Raw genomic sequence first — 21,761 nt, 5'->3', positions numbered from 1 at the left:
CAATACCACAAAAAGCTTAAGTCTGAATGCATTTAAAATAATAGCACTGTAAGGAAATAGAGCGTGATTCGATGAGGAGAAACACAGGAGCGTTTTAGAGCCTGGATGGACATTAAACAGAAATTGCAAGTATCATGTCCTTTAGTTATTAGAGAAATAGAAACCAATAAGGGATTTTTAAAGATAAGCCTGGCCTTTTTTTCGATGGCTGGTAAAGTGGATTGCTTTAAAAGTCTGGCCCTGGAATAAGAAAGTGCAATGAAGCAAAGTGCTTGAGATGGAAGCAGTAGAAAGAGTAAATGTTTCTATTTACAAATTACGTGAAAAAAATGTAAATGATAGCAGCTGTCAGGGTCTTCCTTTGCTGAAGTAGAGCCATTCTTTTCACGATGATTGTCTATTACCTGTAATTGACCACGATATAATGATTAACAACTCTCCTAACAAAAGCGATGTCTCTTGCGCACAGCGCTCACCGAATCGCCTGGAATTGCTGCTACAGAAATACCTCAGACACCCTCCATTTATCATCCGCTGAAGAGTGAGAGACTGGCCTGGCACTGACCACCTTTAAACATGTGTGTATTTGTATTTAATGACGACTTGATATTTTGACATGCAGTATTTACAGAGATACATCTAGTAAGCACAGTATTCTCGCGAGCGGGCGTCTCACAACGGGATTAGCTGATTAATGGACGAAGATGATAGGTGGGGACAGGGCATGTAATGGAACAACACACCAGGCAAACAAGGGGACATAGGGGGACATAAACAGGGAGATTTCAGTAAGTAATGGAGAGACAAATGAGGATGTGGAGGGGGTGCAGGGTTCATAAGAATGCAACCGGATAGAGTCCGGGTCCTTTCAAAGTGTTTGAGGGCCAAGCTGAATCCATGTTTGTTGGTGCTGTTTTGTTTTGCTGGCTTGAGTGTTCCAGTGGGCTGAAAGTAGGCAAAAGGAGGGAGGAAGAAGATCGCTGAGAGGTGGGGAAATGACTAGAGAGGAAGGACCAGGAGGGTGAGTATCAGAATGGAGAGGAGAGTGTTTTAGTCATGTGGTAGGTGTGGAGAGGTTGCATCTTGGTGATGTTCATTATGCTAGTAATAAGTGAACAAGAGAGAGGGGGTAATGCGGGGCAAACTGCTAGAAGAATCAAGCAAGGTAAGTAACCATCAATATGAAAGCCCAAAAGAGGGGATAGGCCAGGTCAAGGATATTCTGTATTGTTCACATATTAAATCACATAACATATGGTGCTGAATCCATGGTAAAACAGCATAAAAACAGACAATAAATATGGAATATGTACAGATAAAGTACATGTCGCCCACCTGAGCTCCCTGCAATGCAGGATGAGTACAAAGTGCAAAGTGCAATCACCCCCCAAGAGAAAAGAAAGGAGAAACAGTCTTGCGGGAGGGTCAAAGAAAAATGAAAGAAAGCGGGGAAGAGAGGGACGGGGAGCATAAAGGTAAAGAGAAGGCAACCTTAATAGGGTCCTAATCCTAACCCCGGTCTCAAACTGCATGCACAGTCCAAAAATCAATTCTAAGTCTGGCTGCAACTATTCCATCAATTAAGAATAGAAAATAAAGAAAAAGGAAATACAAAAATTGCAAAATTACAACACCTCTCCAGTATCGTGTTCAAAAGTGGCAGAAATTATTTTTACAACTTAATGGACAAGCTTGCAGTGCAAAATTAATAAAAGGTGCAACCTGCAGTGCTAGTTACAATTTCGCCCTAACCAGTCAACAGTCAACCACTGGTACCTAGTGTGACTTCCACCATTCTCATGTGCCACACTGGTATCACAATCAGGTAGGATCGACGGCCTCCAAAAATGTCTAAGACATCTGTCTCCTTTGGAAAAAGAGAGAGATGGCTTGACAGTCGTCTTCCTCAGGACAGGACAGAAATGGTTATGAAAATATGGGAACAGCCATGGATTTGGATGTCAACGGATAGACATCTTGAAATTAATCCATATGTCCTTCCATGGCCAAATTCTTCTTCTGTGTTTGTGTATAGTGCATGCGTTCCATCTTTATCCAGTTCATCACTTTTGGAATGGGAAAAGATCAGCTCCTCCTGGGTAAAAACACAGGAAAGAGGGGACCCCTCAGTACTGGGGTTATAGTGTCTTGATGGAGTGAGGTTAACTTCATTAATAGAAGAGTTCAATCTTGCTTCCACCAGCTAGGTGACTGCTGGCTTGATAGAGATGAAAGAAAAATGCATCTGCTACGCGGGGCACTTGCTCGCTCATTCGCATGCGTCGGAGTCCAGGGCCGTGTACGGGTCTGCGTGTAGATTGGTCCGGCGGCCCTCGCGTCCATCCAGGATGTTCGGAAACCGTTAGTAATGGTGGAGGTGATGAAGTGATGAAGGTTTAGATCCCTGTCAAAGAGTACTCTAATATTATGAGCTTTAGAGCATGTGGCCAGGAGATTGGGGGAGGAGGGGAAATGTTATGGGCGGAGTCAAGGGCATGAAGGACTAGGAGATAAATGACTTCTGTCTTAGACGAGTTGGAAAATAAAGCAGCAAAGTACACTCCGACTCAATGCTTTATAAGAATGTGTTTCCCTTCCTTTTAATAATATTGCTTTATGACATTTAATTAGGGCTGGGAACATTTTCTAATCAAGTTAAATGTTTGGAATGACTCAAATAGTTTCATCATTATTTGTTGGTTTCTAATGCGCCGGAACCCGAGGGCATCTGGGCGCACATATTCACATGTATTTTATTTATTTATTTATTTATTTATATTGCGCCAAAGCTGGCGGACACAGAAGGATAACAGAGTTACAGGACAGAGTGCAGGTTTACAGGAAGAGGGTCATCTGCTGCTCATAGAGAACGATCATGAGCGATCTTCTGAAGGCTCTGATGTTAGTTTCTTGTCGCAGGGGTAGAGGAAGCGTGTTCCAGGTTTTGGCTGAACATACGGCGAAGGATTTTCCCAGGCCTCTGGTCCGTTTAAAAGGTGGACAGTTAACCTGGATTAGATTAGAAGATTGTGGTGATCAGGTAGGCATACAGGGTCGCTATCGATTTCAAATAGCTCAGAGTTTTCCCATGAAGGCATTTGTGTACCATGGTGAATGCCTTGAATTGTAGTCAGGCCTTTACAGGGAGCCAATGTAAACCATGTTTGTAGAGTGAAATATGGTTTTTCCTTGCAACCTTTTTTATCATGCGGACGGCATCAATTTGGACCGTCTGTAGTAGCCATATTCTTCACTGGAACGTTTTGAATTAAATTTTGTCAGGCATATTCTTTGTGGACAGTGTTCAACCGGACAAAATTTAACTCGTAGCCAAGTAAACAAGTCCAGTTCTAATTCTAGTTTTCTGTTTTAACATGAAAACATTTTGAAATACTAATGCATTCATTTTTCAGAGATTTTCAAATGTATATTGCGATTCTAAATCATTTCAAGAACGTAGAACACAAATGATCTGTTTTCCAAATTGAAAAAAGGCAGGTGGGTCCCACATACTTACACGCAAGAGCTCACATACACTAATGTAACAACAAAGCTTCTCCTTTATAGCAAACATGTGTGAGTCTAGTTGTAATTACAATTTTCCATCATGCTCATCCAGCGTAAGAAATATTGAAGAAGATCTAGTCTGAGCGGGAATGATACAACCAAAAATCGAACATTTCCGAAAAAAGATTTAAAGAGAATTTAAGTCAGTTCACTGCTGTAAGGGAATGAAGTGGTACAGTTTAGAACCGAGAACACATTACAATTCTGTAAAAAAAAACTGCTTCAACGGGGCTGAGTATTATAGATTATCTACTCAAAGAGATCTGGAAGCCCCTCTACCAAGAAAGAATATGGGCAAACAACCTGTTCTATGGGAAGGTGCCCACTCGAGAAGAAATACAACTAGGTTTTAGCTCACTGTACCTTTCAGAGTGGAGAAATATCCATTCGGAGATCAGTCTGGTCCCACCCGCTTGGGCAGTCCAGCAGCAAAATGCTATGCAAATCTCCTTTGAACAAGAATACCAACAGCAATCCCAGACCTTTGTGTGTTTGTTTAGGGAGTTGGGGTTTCATCCTAAATTACCCTGGGTAATCCAGAGGTGGACCCCGTGCGCACTGTGCTTGGAGAGGCGCAGCTTCACCTCACTGATGAGGCCCAATAAGACTGAAACACATAGCTGGGGTTGCTGTTGGTACTCTTGTTCAGAGGAGAATTGCCTGGACCGGCCAAGTGCCTGGGACCAGACTGATATGCCAATGGATATTTTGCCTCTGTGAAAGGTACAGTGAGCAAAAACGTGGTTGAAGACCCTCCTGAGTGGGAACCTACACATAGTACAGGTTATTTGTCTGTGTTTGTTCCCAGTACAGGGGTTCCCAGACCTTTGTATGTTATATGTCTCAGGCGAGAGAGATTGCACCAGTGGGTTACGTTTAGAGCAGAGCATAAGACATGCATAAAGGCATGTCTGAAACCTCTAAGGAAGCTTTCTGCTCTAATCCACGTTTGCAACCATACCTGCCGGATGAATACAAATCCCACCCTCCTTCCAGCAACAGTACTGTGCTACTGTATAACATGGCAAGCCTAATGCTGGCACCCTCCCATTTTAAAGCGCTCAGCTGCTCCCAAGTTAGGTTTGTGCTATAAACAATGAAAATGAATATAAGCACTAACATTTGTATGGCAGAGCTGGGTCAAGGCCAAATCCACATGTGTTAATATGAGCATGATATTTCCATGCAGACACAAATCCACTAAATTCCTAAGGAATCTGCCTTCGTTTTGGATCTGCAAAAATCCAATGGATTCCATTGTAAATGCTGCCTGCCATGCGCAAATGGCAGATGGCATTTACGCAATTTGCACTAACAATTACTCATTTTTGCACTTCGTAGTTGCATGTAGGGGACTCGCTTGTCTATAAGGGCAAACTTAACAGGTTGCTTTTGTGAAATGTATGCAGACTCAGCACATGACCTCCAATGATCACATCAACCTGCTGGTATCAAAGTAAAACCGGCTCTTCGAGTGAAGCTCTGGTGTTTTCACAACACCTAGTGAACCAATCAATATTAATGGGCCTCCTTTGGTGATGTATGGCACCATCACCCACACTTGGGCATTTATTATGTGACATGCTGCATGCCTAGTAAAGCACAGTCAGAATTAAGACAGCAGTCAAAGGCTGTGCTCACTTCTGGCAGTGCTGCCGCAGACTGATGACTTTCACTGGCAGCAAAGGCTCTGAGTCAGGTGCTTTTTCCCAATGTGGCAATGCTTTCTTCCCAATGTGGCAAATTTACACTATTGAAATGGGGTGCAGGAAAGTAACTCGCCACACTCATCGCTGGTTGTCAAGTAACGGGCGGTATGGAACTTCCAGTGGCAGCGCTTTTAGTTTGGACTATTCTGTGTCACTTGTTACACATATAAGCCAAAACTATTGCATTAGACTACAGATAGGGAGGCATGGTATATGAGGAGAGACACACAACTTGTATGTGTTGTTTGGTTATTTGGCCACCTATTGACTGCCCATGGCCATGCTAATTCGTAAGGCAATTCACACTCAGTTCCTGCTCCTCCCACCCAAAACCCGTCCTCCTGGGATCTCTTTGAGCTCGCTTTAATCAAGCCTTATCATAAAACGTTGTGATCAAAGTGCCTGCTACTGTTTTTTCAAAGCAGCCTTCTGAGAGTTAATGGCTTGATTTGAGTTGTAAACCCATTACTGGTGTAATAAAAGGTATTACTACAAAACATTGCAGACCACTACTAAGAGGTAGAAAACTCGAATTGAAAACAACAAATTTAGATGAAAAAATTGATGGGGGGGTTATGGTAGTTATTAAAATGGGGGATGCATAACACAAAATGTGTTGTTTTATGTCAGAGGTTAGCAACCTTGCAGTAGAAAATGCAATATTTTCACATATATCCTAATAAAAATGTCTTAACCAGGTCTGGCTTCAGCCACTCGATTTATAAGCATTCTGTGTGTCCTTCACTGAAGTCCTGTCAATAAAAGCATTGGCAAAGTGAACAGTTTTGGTTTGTGTATAAGTATTAGGCATTTGCCAGGCATTGCTATTAGATGCCCAGGTACTCCCACCATTTTGCACCTGCTACCATCATTGGCCTGTTAATACCACTATGGCAGTGCCTAGCAGGTGCCTTTCCCAAGCCTGCACAATAAGAGATTGGCTCCTTCGAGGGTAATTTTATAGACTGACTCAGTCGACTGAATCATTGGCTCTTTTAGATGCTCCAGGGCATTGCCGACTAACAGAACCTCCATCCTTAATTTAGAGACCTCAAAGGAGAACACAGTCAAGCACGCTGGGGCAATGGCACAGCTGATACTACACTGTACAAAGTGAGGAGCTAATTTTGAGGTGGCTGTAATGTAAACTGTAAAAGCCTTAATGTTATGGCAGAGATGAGGGGCGTACCCTAACTTACGTTTCTGTAGCTCCCTTCCTCTACACCATATAAATACAGCAGCATTTGCGCCAGCATGGATTTTTATGCCAGTGCACCTGCTGAAGATTCCTTTGATTTAGCCAAATTTTTTTGCACTAGCAAAAATTCGGTGGACTCCAATGGATTCCATTCTGAACGCTGCCTGCCATGCGTGCATCGGAGGCGGTATTTACCTCATTTGCATGGCAGAGTGCAAAGGGATACGTACAAGCAAGTACGCTGCCTTTTTGCCCTGCCCTTTTGCACTCCGCCATGAGAATGATAAAAATGTTGCCACGGGTACCCGTCTATGTGAAGTTGCACACGTAAATGGAAACTGCCACCAAATTACGGGCGACTCGAAAATGAGCTCCGTAATGCATTGTGTTATAATGTATGTTTAGCAGCAATTGCTCATAAGTAGGTTGGCGGAATGTTGAGGGTGTCATCTTGTGGAATGTGGATGCTCAGCAGTTCTAGTAGTGACGGTTGGGCTGGTTAGTGAGCAAAGGTGTAAATGGGGTGTGGGGCTGTCCCAGTGTTTCTCCCTTCTACTTATCTTCTGTGTTTCCCCTACAATCCTAGTGTTTGATGAAGGAGCTGGACCTGGACAATAAAGACAACATAACTTATCTTGATTGACCGGAAACCTTCGTTACTACACTGGCGACGAGGATGGGATTGTGAGGGGAGACCGTTGCTGCTGGGGGCGGTGCAGCCCTGTGCCACTGGAGAACACTGCCCCCGAAGGAAGCCCCGCACCCCGAGCGGATTCAACTATGGAGGTCTGTTCTGTCCACTGTGCAGGCCTTGTGCAGGCAGCGCTGCCCAGGATTGGGCAAAGGAGCGAGTACCAGCTTGACGGCTGTTCAGTTCCGTCCGAAGGGCCGTTGCTTAACCCCGAGTGACTTTGAGATCGGTGGCTCGTTGTTGCAGCGGTTAGGACCGCTTGCCGGGAGCCCCTGCCGGGAAGTTTGCCACGGTGGCGGTTCCTGTATGGACAGTCGGCCTGTTTTCAGCAGATGGTCCATGATTTCCGGTGCGTCCTTGCGTGCAGCGGTCGTACTGTGTGGTGAGTGGAGTCTCGCCCACGTGCCTGCGTCACTTTACAAAGAGACTTGGTGCCAGTAGAGGTCTTGTTGCCTTGTAGGAGCGCATAGGAGCTTGGAGTGCGGTGCCCAGCCGGGTCCCGAAGTTTTCCCAGAGGCTGGTTTGAGGCGACGGTGAGCAGCCGGCATACGGCCAGTTCTGGGCATGGAGAGGAGGAATAGGTCCGGGTGTCTGTACTGGGGGCGGCAGTCGTGGGTGCCAGTTCCCTCCCCTGGACTGAGTTCCGCGTCCAAGAATACAAGCGTGGGCCATTCCGGAGGTCCATGGAAGAGGACTCAGCAACTGTTGGGAGCGTTGTGGACAGGTCAGAGTCGAGAAGAAGAATGATGACGTTGTCCCCGCCTCTCGCTACGCTAGCCAACCAGCAACTAGACCGTTGGTGCTTCTGCGGGTCCTGTCCCGCTCATGCTGCCATTGAGGTTAATGCGAACGTTTTCTAGCGTACTTCTCTTTCGGATTCCATCATGCATCCCCACGTGATTCGTGGGCACGGCGGCGTGAGTGACGCCGTGGATGTTCGAGTTCCTGTCCGGGTGGAAAGTAAGTCGGGAGTTGTGTGCTGTCCTGGTTCTGGTGAGGTGATCCAGCAGAGGACGGTTAATCCCGTGACTAGAGTTCCTTGAGCCGACGCTGAGAATCAAGTGAGTCGGTATCATTTCCTGGACTTGGCGTGGGGCATTTCAAGGAACCGTGTGGATGGGAGGAAGATTAAAACAACGTTTTAGACAGGTCAGTGTGTTGGGGCCAGTGTGATGTTGTTTTTATGTTGTGGCCCATGTTCAGGGAACAGGGTACAATTCCTGGGTAGCGTAAGGTGCTGATGTTGTTGAGGCCGTTGTCTGTTCCCAATGGTGTGTTACGCTGTGGCCTTGTAGTCCATTTCAGGTCCTAGTAGAGGTTTTGTTGGCAATGTCACTGTTTAGTTGGTGCTTCCATGGGTATAGGGGATATTTCTTTAGTGCAGGAAGCAAGGACTTGCGGGAAGCATCAGCGAGAGACTGGTGGGAGGTAGTATGGTTGTACAGAGGGGTTGGTTTTTATCTCTTGCATTGGGAGTGACATTGGATATGGACTTGTGGGTGGTACTTCCAAAGGACTGGAATATCCATTGGACTTGAGGGTGGTGGTCTATGGGTCAACGTTTATTGGGATTGTAATGAAAAGCAACTGTAATGCAAAATTCCTAAGAAATGTGATAATTGTATGAAATGCATAATATTCTTTATGATTTCATGTCATGTTGTTCTTGTGCGGTGAGTGAGTGTATGTGGTGCTAATGTAGTGATAAAGTTTTATGCTACTGTTTGGACTGCAGTGTTTGGCGATGGAAGGTGTAGAAGGCCGGGTGGGTCTACGTTGCCTCACCTTTTCCATTGGATCTTAACTATTAATTTATGCACCATCTAAAAGTATTGTGGATGGCCGGGTGGGTTCACGCGTTATCTGGTTCAGGCAGAGAGTGAGTTAGTGCAGGTTCCGGTTTTTATCAGGTGTGTGGAGCGGCAGATTTTCAATTCTTTTTTTTTTTTTTAAATTGCCTTTACAGAGGTCAACTTTGTGACATCCGGGAGTGTCCACATTGTTATTGTGGTAGTGTTAATGTGAAATTTGGACGCCGGGTTGGGTCCATTTTTCTAGTTCTGGGTTTGTGGATGCCGGGTGGGTCCACGATTCCAGTTTGGTGTTCTGTGGTGAGTAGGCAGTTATGTCGCAGCCTTTGGTCTCGTTAGGGTCATGTAGGAAATATTTCATATGCACATGGCCATGTAAGAGGCGTTGGTGCACCATGGGTGTTTCATGTAGGGATTACATTTCTTATGCTCATGGTTGTGTTAGAGGTCAGCGTACTCTATAGGTCTTCAATGCCATGCTATGGTATGTGTCCTGGTGTGTACGGTTTTCCCCAGGTTTGTTTACTACCGGTTGGGTAGGGGGCGTGTTAATGTTGGTTATTTAGCCAAATTCAGTTCAGATGCAGTGTTAGGATATTTGGTTGTAAACCTTGTATGATTATTGTGGAGTGGACTGGTTGTTTAGTTTATGCCTGGTCCCTCGGTGGTGTTGGGCATTTGTTGTGCTCTGTTGAGCTGGGTTGTGTTCAGAAGTGGCAGTTCTGGGACTCTGGGGTGCAGATCAGAGTGGGAGGATGTTTGTGCAATGGTGGTATCAGGTTTTTAGGTAGTTGTGTTCTGTAATGAACTGTGTGATCTGGGAGTGGCAGTCCTGGGTTCCGAGGGGCAGCTCGGAACAGTGGAAGTGCATTTGTTTGTTATTTTTGTTCCTTGTAGGTTCCCATCCAGGGGTTTAGTAGTCGCTGGTGGAATTTTAGTTGTGGAAATTGTAACCTTGGAATTACATTGGCATCTGGAGTTGGTTCTGGTGGTGGTGTAGTGGTGAGGTGTTTGTTGTTGGTCCGGGAGGGCCTGTGGAGTATTGTTGTGATTGTGGTCTGGTTGGCCCAGTGAGAGTTGTGTTGGGTGCTGCGATTGCTGACATGGACAGCCGCCTTGTTCTGTAGTTCAGTGCTGGTCTTGTGATGGCTTGGGTACAATGCTGGTCATGTTCCCTTGTCTCTTTGTTTGTTTCCCAAGGGAGGGGGAAGTGTTAAAATGTATGTTTAGTAGCAATTGCTCATAAGTAGGTTGGCGGAATGTTGAGGGTGTCATCTTGTGGAATGTGGATGCTCAGCAGTTCTAGTAGTGACAGTTGGGCTGGTTAGTGAGCAAAGGTGTTAATGGGGTGTGGGGCTGTCCCAGTGTTTCTCCCTTCTACTTGTCTTCCGTGTTTCCCCTACAATCCTATTGTTTGATGAAGGAGCTGGACCTGGACAATAAAGACAACATAACTTACCTTGAGTGTCCGGAAATCTTCGTTACTACACATTGCTGCCCGTTAATGGTTTGAGTGACCAGAGTAGAAAAATGTACCTTTTCCTTCACTTTAAATGTTGCTTTGGTTGGCGGCCTTTCACTCTTGTTACTCCTTTATCCAAATGAGAACAGAGGGAAATCCTTTGAAATGTAGTCAATTAAATTAAATAACAGACTGAACCTCGCTACTGTGGAAAGGATGAAGCAAGCAAGAGGCAGTGTAAAGTCATAAAATGAACAAACATTTCCCTAACTTTAACATAGCTGTACGAATGAACTTATATGATAATTAATAAAAGTGAACAGCTTGTTAATGAAATAAGATGGCAGATGGTTTAGATGCTCCTTATCAGCAAATAATAATTGCGATTTGATATCATACCTGTTGGCATGCACACGAGCATTTGAGCTCGTCTGGTGACATGGTCAAGGATGGCTTTAATGTGTTGTGAAGCTGTTCCAGAACATGAGTGTATTTATTATAAAATGTATAAAGTGCAAACTAAGGCCAGACGGCATCTTTACTTCCTGTGTGACAACCGACTCCATTGTTGATTAGCAGCTGTGACTATTGTGTTACTATTTGTTTTATTTTGGGTAGTTATTGAGCGTTAAACTGCAGTAAGCAACATAGCACTGTACAGTGGTAGAGGTTACAGGCAGACAGTAGATGGTTTCAGGGGGAAGCAGCCTCCAAAAATAGCATATATCATCAATATACCATTTTGGCTAGAAGGGAAGAGTTAACATTTAATGTCAGTGGTGAAAATAGAACTGTGCTCAAACGGGCTCTGGGGGTGGTGGAACATGAGAGTGGTTTGTAAAGAGTGTTCATCAGGAGGGCTACTGGTGTGGGGAGTTTGGTGGGTAAACTACACCAGTACAGTTGAAACATGGCCAAACGGAGAAACTTTTTCTAAAATTAATTGCACACTTTCGGAAACGCCTGAGATTGTGATTAAGGTGTTTTGATGGATTAAGATGTTTAAACCTGTTTATAGGCTGAATCACGATAGGGTGGTGTGTAAAATGTACACGGGCTAACACATTGAGTTGGCATATCCCCAGACCTGCAATGCTTTTGTAATTGGTATGAATTGGAAAAAAATGCACTGCGTGGCTGAATTGGAAAAAAATGCACTGCGTGGCTGGCACGCAAAGAGTGCTGAACCCTAACAGGCTTTGCTAAAGTCTACTGCTGAGGCACCCCAAAGAGGTGTCTTGAGAACCAATGTGCGCTGCAGTACAGAATAGCTCAGTGCTTCATTGATTTCTGACCATAAGGGTCCTGCCGCACATGTGTTTCACTTAAAAATGTCTTTTAAGGCAAAGAGCTCTGATACCAAGGTGACAATAATGTGCTTTGCTCTACAGTTCTTTCTACCAGGTGTTTTCAGGTTCCATTAGTCAGCCGGTTAAGATCACATCTTCCATCAGCATGGACTGCCTTTTATGATGATCAGTCAGGGAGAGTGCAACATGTCAGAGCGCACTGGTCTTTCTCTAGAAACTGCTCAACCTTCTTCTCAGAGGTGACGAAATAAGAGATCCTTGCTCCTGGGAACGTGATGAAGAACAAGATGACACTGGGACAATTTTACTTTGGAAAATAAATTCGACCAACTCTGGTTGCCACTGCAATGATTTTTGGTCTGCTCTATGGCTACTTTGTAAAGTTGACACCAATCTAAGTCCCAACAGAATTTTGGTTAAAGTGTCCTTGCTTCACCAGTTTAAAAATCCAAAGCCCTTTGACAATTCGTTTTTATGCCCCTCTGAAAATGCTGCCAGGGGTGTCCTGGATGCTTTGCCAGGAAGACAGAATGGGCGGGCACCACCTTAGGTGATATTTAGTTAGATGCTCTCTCACTGGCTCTGAGCCAGTCTCCCAATATATCCAGGATACACTCAGTTTGGCCATCAGCAGGTGCCTTCCATCACCAATGATATTAGCTCTGCAAGCAGAAAATCCGGACCCCTGGCTGAGGCAGTATGTGCGGGAGAGGACAATGGGCCTCATTACGACTTTGGAGGTAGCCATGGCACTATTAGCGCCATGGCTGCCTCCAAAATCATGTCTGGGTCCGGTCTGATGGAGTGGGGACTTACCGGGACATTCCGCCCTAGGTGGACCCGGTAAGTCCCCATTCCAAATGCCATTGCCCATTCCAATTTGAGCCCCCATAGGGCTCAATGGGAAGGGGGAAGGCGCTAATAACGGGCCTGCAATTAGCTCCAAGGTCCCTTAACGGGTCCCGAAAAAGAATGTGCAGTCAGACCACACATCCTTTACGGTACCGCTAAGGGACCTCGGATTTGGGCGGTAAGGGATTACCGGCACTGGTCTCCTTAACGGTGCCCGGTATCCCTTAACGCCCACCTCGTAATGAGGCCCAATGTCACTGTTCCAGTGTCATAATGTCCTGCACCAAGAAAGGAGAATCCACATATGACAAAGTGGGCACCACTCTTAAATGGGATGAATGATATATCTAGTTATACATGGTACTCATAAATTCAGTATTAGGTGGAATCGCAACATAATAAAGAAGACTGAGGGAACCTCCCAGAGTACTGGTCGCACCCTTGTAGTATATCCTACTACCAAAATTCTAAATATGTGAACGTATATTCAATTTCAACATATTTCTTTACTCTTCTTGTTTCTAAAACATATTTATTCATATTTTTCATTTTCACCTAAATCTAGGCTGACAGTGGTGGCCAATGCATTTCAGACTGTGTAGCCCATCTTCGGGGCATCAAACTGACTTTTAGAAGAAATGGAAACCTCTTTGTGAGACATGTCAAAGAACATGTTCAGTGAAGATTAGCTGTTCTTGTGGTGGAAAAAGGGCAGACAAAACAGGCTTCCTGATTCAACCTTACAGGAAAGTCAAATTCTTGATGAATGCTGCATGGCACTGTTAAGATGTTGCATCTCTCTCATCTACATTATTCACATTTTTGATAATTGCCACTATTCTTAACACCCTTAAAGGCATGGTCTAGTAAAAAACTTTCTTTAAAAAATAGATAGGCAACATAAAAAAAAATACTAGCATTCTCTTTTTTAAAACTTCCTATGTAAAATTTTGAGCTATTCAAGCTCAAAATTCGCAAAAGCAAGCACATGGGCGCATCCATTTTGTGAAATGGATGCCCTCCTGTGCTGGCTTTTGCTTTTGCGGCACTAATGAAGGAAAAGCCAGCCAGCTGTAGTAAACAAAAGCTACCGCTGGGTGGCTTTCCCTTCATTAGTGCTGTACGCGGAGGACGGGGACCGGAGACCAGAGCAGGAATCTCAGTAAGTGCTATTTATTTAAAAAAAATAAAAATAAGCACTAGGGCTGGAGGAGCCCGGAAAACTTAGAAATAAAACCACAGCTTTAAAAACGTTGTATTTATGTTTGCGGTCGCTTTTGAAGCCACCGCAAACATAAATACAACGTTATTGTGTTGGAAAACGCTGTGGTTTTTCTTTCCAAGTTTCTCAGGCTCCTCCGGCTCGGAGGAGCCTGAGAAACTCGGAAAGAAAAATCGCAGCATTTTCCAAACCAACCGCGTTGTGTTTCTGCCTGCTGTGGCTATCACTACCCCAGGGGAGCACCGGAGACCCAAAGTGAAAGCCAAGGCAGGCAGAAACACAACACGGATGTGTTTACATGCCGCGGTGTTTCTGCCTACAGCTGATTTCCCATTTGGGGCTCTCGGGCTCCCCGTGGGGAGCCCGAGAGCCCCAAATGGGAAAGCAGATACAGGCAGAAACAACGCGGTTGTTTTGGAAAATGCTGCGGTTTTTCTTTCCGAGAAAACATAAATACAACATTTTTAAAGCTGCCGTTTTATTTCTAAGTTTTCCGGGCTCCTCCAGCCCGGAAAACTTAGAAAAAAAAACCCAGCTAGTGCTTATTTTTTTTTTAAAATAAATAGCACTTACCGAGATTCAGCTGCAGCTTTCCTGCTCTGGTCTCCGGTCCCCGTCCTCCGCGTACAGCACAAATGAAGGGAAAGCCACCCAGCGGTAGCTTTTGTTTACTACAGCTGGCTGGCTTTTCCTTCATTAGTGCCGCAAAAGCAAAAGCCAGTACAGGAGGGCATCCATTTCACAAAATGGATGCGCCCATGTGCTTGCTTTTGCAAATTTTGAGCTTGAATAGCTAAAAATTTTACATAGGAAGTTTTAAAAAAGAGAATGCTAGTATTTTTTTTTTATGTTGCTAATCTATTTTTAAACATTTTTTTTACTAGACCATGCCTTTAAGGTATCAGGTTGTAAACTCTACTTGTATTGCAAATAGTTTTACTTTATTTCAAGTGCTGTTTCCAGGAGCATGGGCACGTTCTAAAGTACATATTTTCCAAATCATAACAGGTACCAGGGCTGTGCTATTTGTTTTTACTCTATGGAATACTAGATATATCTGCTGTTGACGAAGCAAATCATGGGTTCATATTTTATTGGTCAGCTTTGCCCATTACTCTCCGACACTACTTGAGACAGGATTGTATGTATGGGACATTTTTTATGTGTCTTAGATGTTTGACAAAATGTCTTCACATGGAGAGTATTGTTTAAAAATCAATTTAAGCATGATGTATTAGGTTTAAGTCACCACTCTGCTTTGTTCAACCTCTCTCTCAACTGATATCTTCCCAGCCTGTTCCAAAACAACCTGAGTCATGCCTCTCCTAAAGATACCAAATGCTGACCCAAGCAAGTCTTCATTCTACAGACCTGTATTCTCATTCCCTACCACTCTAAAATCCCTGAGAGCATTGTATTCAACTGCATAGCCAACTATCTTGAGGCTCACTTGCTTGCTGAACCCCTTCATTATTGTTTTTTGTATATATATGTTCTTGCATTTTTTACACCAGCAACACGGTTGTAAAAACCCCAGCGGCCTACCTCTCCACATTATGCATTTACACAAATGTTTCATACTACTCCTTCTTGTACACCTGATGTAGCATCCCGCACCATGAGGCGAGGCATTACTAGATTTGAACTTTTACACAGATGTTTCTTACTATGCCTTCTTATACACATGATGTAGACCCCCCACACCATGAGGTGAGGCATTACCAGATTGTGCACTTCCAATGTACCCTTAGGCTGTAACTATCTGCTTGGTTCTACACACTGTGGCCTATGCCACCGCACGTCTACTGAAACTAGCGCCTAGGTGCTTCAGGGCTCTGTGCCCTGCTTTAAATATAAAAAATAAAATTAAAAAAGAGAACATTCCACTGCATTTGAATCTGTGGACAATCTCTCCCTCCTTCAAACTCTTTCCATCTTTGGCTTCAAGAACACTGAAACTCAACTGGATTTCCTCCCACCTCTGTGACTGCTCCTTCTTCATCTCCTGGCGCTCCAGCACCACCTTCCTGACACCACTCCTAGTGTGCGTACATCATGGATCAATCCTATGCCCACTTCTCTTCATCCTATACTCCTCCTCCCTCGACAAACTCATTACCTATTTTGGCTTAAATGAACAAAAACTGTAGCTCTGCACAGGAATGACATACAATTTACAGATTTAAAAGCTGATTTAGGAGCCCTTGGAGGACTCAGCAGAGTTCTTGACTGGCCCCATTTGCTGTCCCAGCAGTGTCCTGATGCTCCCTGATGTTCAGTCCAGAACTTTCCTGTAAGTAGAACTCAATCCCAAAAGCCATAGAGTGTGTAGGCCCTGTATTCTTGTAGCATTGCCTTAGATAATCCTGCATTGCAAAATCCCCATTTGCCTCTATATTTCAGTCATTTTCCCATTGAAAAATCCCCAATCTCAGGTGTAGTTCCTTAGTATATTTCTTCTCAAAGTACATACATTAATTTCCCCATTGATTTAATGGGATTTGTATTGTTGGAATTCGAAACCAACCATCTTTTCCCAGTGTCTTGTGAGCCGGTATAGTCATAAAGATTTGCCCAAAAGAATTAATCCCATAGGGATCTGAGAAACAAATTTGTGACTGTGTTTCAATTGTGCCCTGTTAAACGAATCCATTCGCATTTGTATTTTCCCATTGCATCTGTCATCCTAACCCAGAAGCGATTTTCCGATTCTGTTCCTATTTCCCCATTGTGAAGTAAAAACAAATTCCCATTTGCATTTTTCTTTCCCCATTGAAATTGTGCTAAACCTCCCATAATCAGTTTTCCTATCCTGTTCTGACCATAACCTAAAAACCTGTGTGTTACTGCCAGGGGTGGCAAAAACGAAATTTCCCCTTGCTTCCCTGTCGCCTTTCTATTGTTTTTGTGATCAAATCTCTCAAAATCGGATTTTCCCATTGTGTGCTGACTGATAATCTATAAAGCCCTGCCTGTCTTGTAATAGTAAGCAGATCAAATTCCCTTCCCTTCAGTTCTTTTCCATAGCAATTGTGATAAATAATTTAAAACCCATTCTTCTATTGTGCTCTAAAAACGAATTTTCCCCTTCTTTGCCTGCTCTCCATATTGTTTCTGTGAACCATATCCCAAATCTGAGTTTTCCCTTGTGTTCCCACTTCTTGCCACTTCCTTCCATCCAAAAGAGACAAGCCTAGTGGATGTTTGGGAGTGTGGGGTGAGGGTTGCTGGGACCAAGGCATAATTCTTTGCATTTACTTTCCTGTTTGTTTGCATTCATTTTCTTAGTGCGTTTTGAACAGTTCTCTGATTGTAGTGGTGGGAGAAGTAAAAGGACATTTTTGTCACTGTATATTTTTGAGTTATCTCAGTGTGCTACTTCCAAAGGATATTTTGTCTTTGTGTTGCCCCAACATTGGTGGCTGATGTAAGCTGTTTATTCTAATTTGACATAAATAATAAATGAATACATGTCTTCTTAATACACACCGGCCTGGTTCCTAGTCCATTGGGGCACTGGTTGTTTGTTGGGATTGGGTGCAAGACGGGTTTGAGGCCTTCTCAAAAAGGATCTGAAGTTTAAAAATCAAAGCGCTTTTATTGTGCGCCACATTCATTGCAGGGGAAGGAGATCTCTGACTTGTGTGTACCATGTAACAAACCGCGACAACTATGCTATGATGTGACTCTGCAGATTTGTTCACCCCAATGTATATCTGTGTATCATCTGCATACAAGTGGTAAAAAAGGTTGTATTTGGTAAAGGTGGACAGGAGTGTCGGAATGTAAATGTTAAAAAACATAGGGGACAAAGAAGAGCCCTTTGGTACCCCAAACCACATAGGAATAGACTCAGAGGTATGACTCCCTACTGCAACACATTGAGAACCATCTGTTCCAAAAGAGCTAAAACCGCTTTCGTGCAATGTCCGATACTCCAACCACGACTAATAATCTGGAGAGCAGGCTATAAGGGTCTGCCGTATCAAATACTGCAAACAAGTCCAGCACATTCAGCAGTGTCACATCACCTTCATCTGCATTTTTTAAAGTGTCATCCCAGATAGCGACCAGTTCAGTTTTCTTTCCACGTAAGGGGCGGAGGCCAGACTGAAAGGTGTCTAGTAGGTGAAGTTGGATAGAGTGAAAAAACGTTTATTAAAAGAATGTTACCACGGCGGCCACCAGGGGGCGCAGAGACTAGCATGCTCTCTCTGTGAGCTCCGTACCCAGCACCCCGAAAGATGGAATGAGCCCCCATTTGTTGGTACCCCCCTGTGAAACTAAGACGGAACCCTGCTGTGGGAACATCGCCCCCACCCCTGGGGAAAATTATGGAGAAAATCGGCCCTCTACAACCCTGAAAAGCGAAGAGGAAAGTGAGGCCCTGCGAGCCGTGGCAAAATCGAATGTAGCAGCAAGTCATCACCCGTGCCAAGGTAGACGTCCAGGCCCTCGTGCAGATCCCGAGGCGCAACAACCTCCCCCGTCCGGGGAAAAGACACACCGCCCGATCGCGGGTCTGTATAGCCCTGAGTGTGGGCCGCAGAGTGCAGGAAATATAACTCCCGACGGAAAGGCAACAGAGGATAATCCGAGCGGAGTTCCCCCGGATGCGCAGCCACCAGGCAGGTCCTCTGCCTGACCCGCGCAGCCTAATTCATACGCGCAAGCCCCTTTGAGGGCGCACTTCAAGACGGGACCCAACGTGCAACGGCACCAAAACCATCCGAGGGACGGCCCCCCTGCATAGCACGTCACCCACTCACCAGGGCCTCCTGCACTCCTTACGGATCCTCCACCGCTTCTCCGGAGGCCTACCCACGCCGAGAGCAGCAGAGCATATCAAGCATGTAATCATCACCCCATGCCCGGCGCCCACCCCAGTGCAGACTCCTGAGCCAGCAGGAAACGTCAACAGACAACTCTCGAGTCACCCCCTGACCGCGGTACAACAGCGGAGCTAGAAGAATGCACGTCTAACTCACGGAGAGACACTCGACCCACCTAAAGAACGCATTGCGACCAGGAAGCTCCGGCACAAGCGGTACATAGAGAGAACTGTATCAATATTAGACACAAGCTAGCTTCCTTCGTCTACACCCCCATCTCGCTAACACCCCCTGAATTCACGATTGCAAACAACATTACCACGGGAAATGACCTTGCTGCAGCCACGAAAGGAGATATAGCAGCTCTATTGGGGGAGATCAAGAATCTGGGCACCAACATATGCGGCAAAATAGACAGAATCACCCAAAGACTCGACAGCATGGAGGACAGGCTTGAAGGGGTTGAAAACAATCAGGCCTCAATCGACACGCTAGAGACGCAACTAGATCAGAGAATGACGGACCTGGAATGAAGAGAAGATGAGTTCAGACTCAAGTTGGATGATTTGGAAAATAGAGAAAGAAGGACCAATATACGCATCTTTGGAATTCCTGAGAAAGAGGGGGAAACGGAGGCGGACCTCAAGGAAACACTCCACAACATTATTAAACTGCTCACAGCAGATGATGAAGTGGATGAACCAATAACGGAACGAATACACAGGGCGGGTGGCCCCATGGGTGGACCACGATCGGTTCTTGCCCGATTTCACCGCTTCAGGGACAAAGCTAGAATTCTCGAAAAAGCCAGGAGGAGCGACATGATCACGCTAGGGGGAGCACAAATCTCAATTTACCAAGACCTTTCCTCCCTGACCCTGTCTCTCAGGAAAATGTGCGGTCCGCTCACAAAGAAACTTAAAGAAAAGAATGTTCAATACAGATGGGGCTACCCCTTCTCGCTTTCTTTTGAATATGAGGGGACCAGATTCAGGCTAAGATCCGAAAAAGAAATACAGACATGCATATCTGACCTCCTAGGGACTCAGGGCGAAGAGGCTGGCTGGGAAGAGACACATGGAGAAGGACGAGAATGGCGAATCCAAGGCCCTCGGAGAAAGAAAGTAAAGGGGTCACGAAAATTCCAGAGAGGCAATCTCTCTCCAGAGGCGGATAACTGAATCCAAGCGATACTGGTAAAACTGTTCCAATTAAATATGTAAATTATGTAATGAGGAGATACAAGCACATGCACATTTCCCTGACTCTAATGAAGAAAATTAGGGGGGAATCACGGAGGGGCTCGCTCTGGACAAAAGATGACTTATTTGGTCAATGGGCATGAAGTAACGGCCCCCGAAAGTGGTCCGATGCCGACCTGGAGCAACATGCCGGGTTCGATCAGGCGCCTTCAATCAGGACTGGAGAGGGGGTGAGAGGAGGGTGAGGGAAAGGCCAACGGGCCGAGGAGGGTCAAGGCAGCGAACATAGTGATCCACAACAATCAAAGCAGCGAGCAACTCATGAGTAAAAAGCAGTATCGAGTATACACGAAGAGACTATTTCCCTTGAGAAGGAGCACTGACAACAAACATTAACACAAGGAAGAATGTCTCCTTGAGAGTCGGGACACTCAATGTAAAAGGACTCAATTCACCAACGAAACGGTCCCTTGTGGCCAGAGAATTCCGTAGAGCTGAAATAGATATCCTCTTTCTGCAGGAAACGAAATATATAAAAGGAGAAGAGAGGCGGATCCTTGGGAAACGGGTTGGGACCGAATACTGGGGCTCTGGCCCACTTAGAAAAGGAGGGGTGGGAATCCTTATCAGAAAAGGCATAGAATTTACTCCTACCAAGACATGGTCCAATGTAGAAGGACGAGCTCTGCTAGTAAATGGGCAAATAGGTAAGGTGAACGTAACAATTGCGACCCTGTCTTCCCCGAACACGGGTCAATCGAGATTCCTCTCCAGAACAATCCCCAAGCTATTATTAGAAGCCACTGTGCACATTATTTTAGGCGGAGACTTTAATCAATGGACGAACCCGGCCAAAGATCGAAAACCTGGGAATCCCAATATGAGTCACCAGAACAGACTCGAGCTAACTGAGCTGGCGCGAATGATGGAAATGTATAATATGATAGACGCACATCATCCTGAAGAACAAGGCTACACCTTCTATTCCGCCCCACACAATACGTATACCCGAATCGATTACATATATCTATCCAGAGAGATCACCGAGGTTGTATCAAAAGCAGACATAACCCCGATCACATGGTCTGACCACGACATGGTCCTCACGGACATTCAGTGGGCGAATCTGCCGACCAGGGGTGGGAAATGGCGCTGTAATGAGAGCCTCTGGAAAGACGCTGTTTTCAGAGCCGAAATGGAGACGGAAACCTCCCAATTTTTTTAAACAAATGACAATGGTGAAGTGTCCAAACAGACCGTTTGGGAGGCAGGAAAGGCCACTTGGAGGGGAATTCTAATAAGAGAAGGCTCATCAAAGAAGAGGGAGCGTAATCTTATTGAACAGAGGCTACGAACTGAAATCCACCAACTTGAGAGCAAAACCAAACCAAACGCAGAATTGGACCCCACAAAAATGAGTAGGGCTAGAGAGAAAAGAAACTAACTGAAACTATTAGAACACAAACAGGTTGTGCGCAAATTAAAGTTTTTGAAAAAAAAAATTTACGAAAAGAGGGATAAGGCAGATGCGCTTCTCGCTGCCAGGCTTCGAGAGCAGAGAGCTGAACGAAGAGTATTAGAAATCTCTGAGGATACCTCCCCAACATCACACGCTCACACCACTATCCCAGAATTCTTCGCCAACTTTTACGAGGCACTATACTCCTCTGAAGTGAACCCCGAACAAACAGATACAGAAACTTACCTGTCCTCAATAAATGTCCCCGCATACCACACCAAGATGCCGAACTGTTGGAATCCCCTATTACAGAATCAGAAGTCCAAGCTGCCATAAAGAGACTAACTATAGGCAAATCCCTGGGAGAAGACGGCTACACAGCTGGATTTTATAAAACCTTCATTGCAATACTGTCTCCCTTCCTAACAACCCTTTTCAATGAAATA

The sequence above is a fragment of the Ambystoma mexicanum genome, chromosome 5p (genome assembly GCF_040938575.1).
Source record: "Ambystoma mexicanum isolate Mex_15411 chromosome 5p, UKY_AmexF1_1, whole genome shotgun sequence".
Lineage (NCBI taxonomy): Eukaryota > Metazoa > Chordata > Amphibia > Caudata > Ambystomatidae > Ambystoma > Ambystoma mexicanum.
This window is presented reverse-complemented; position numbering follows the sequence as displayed.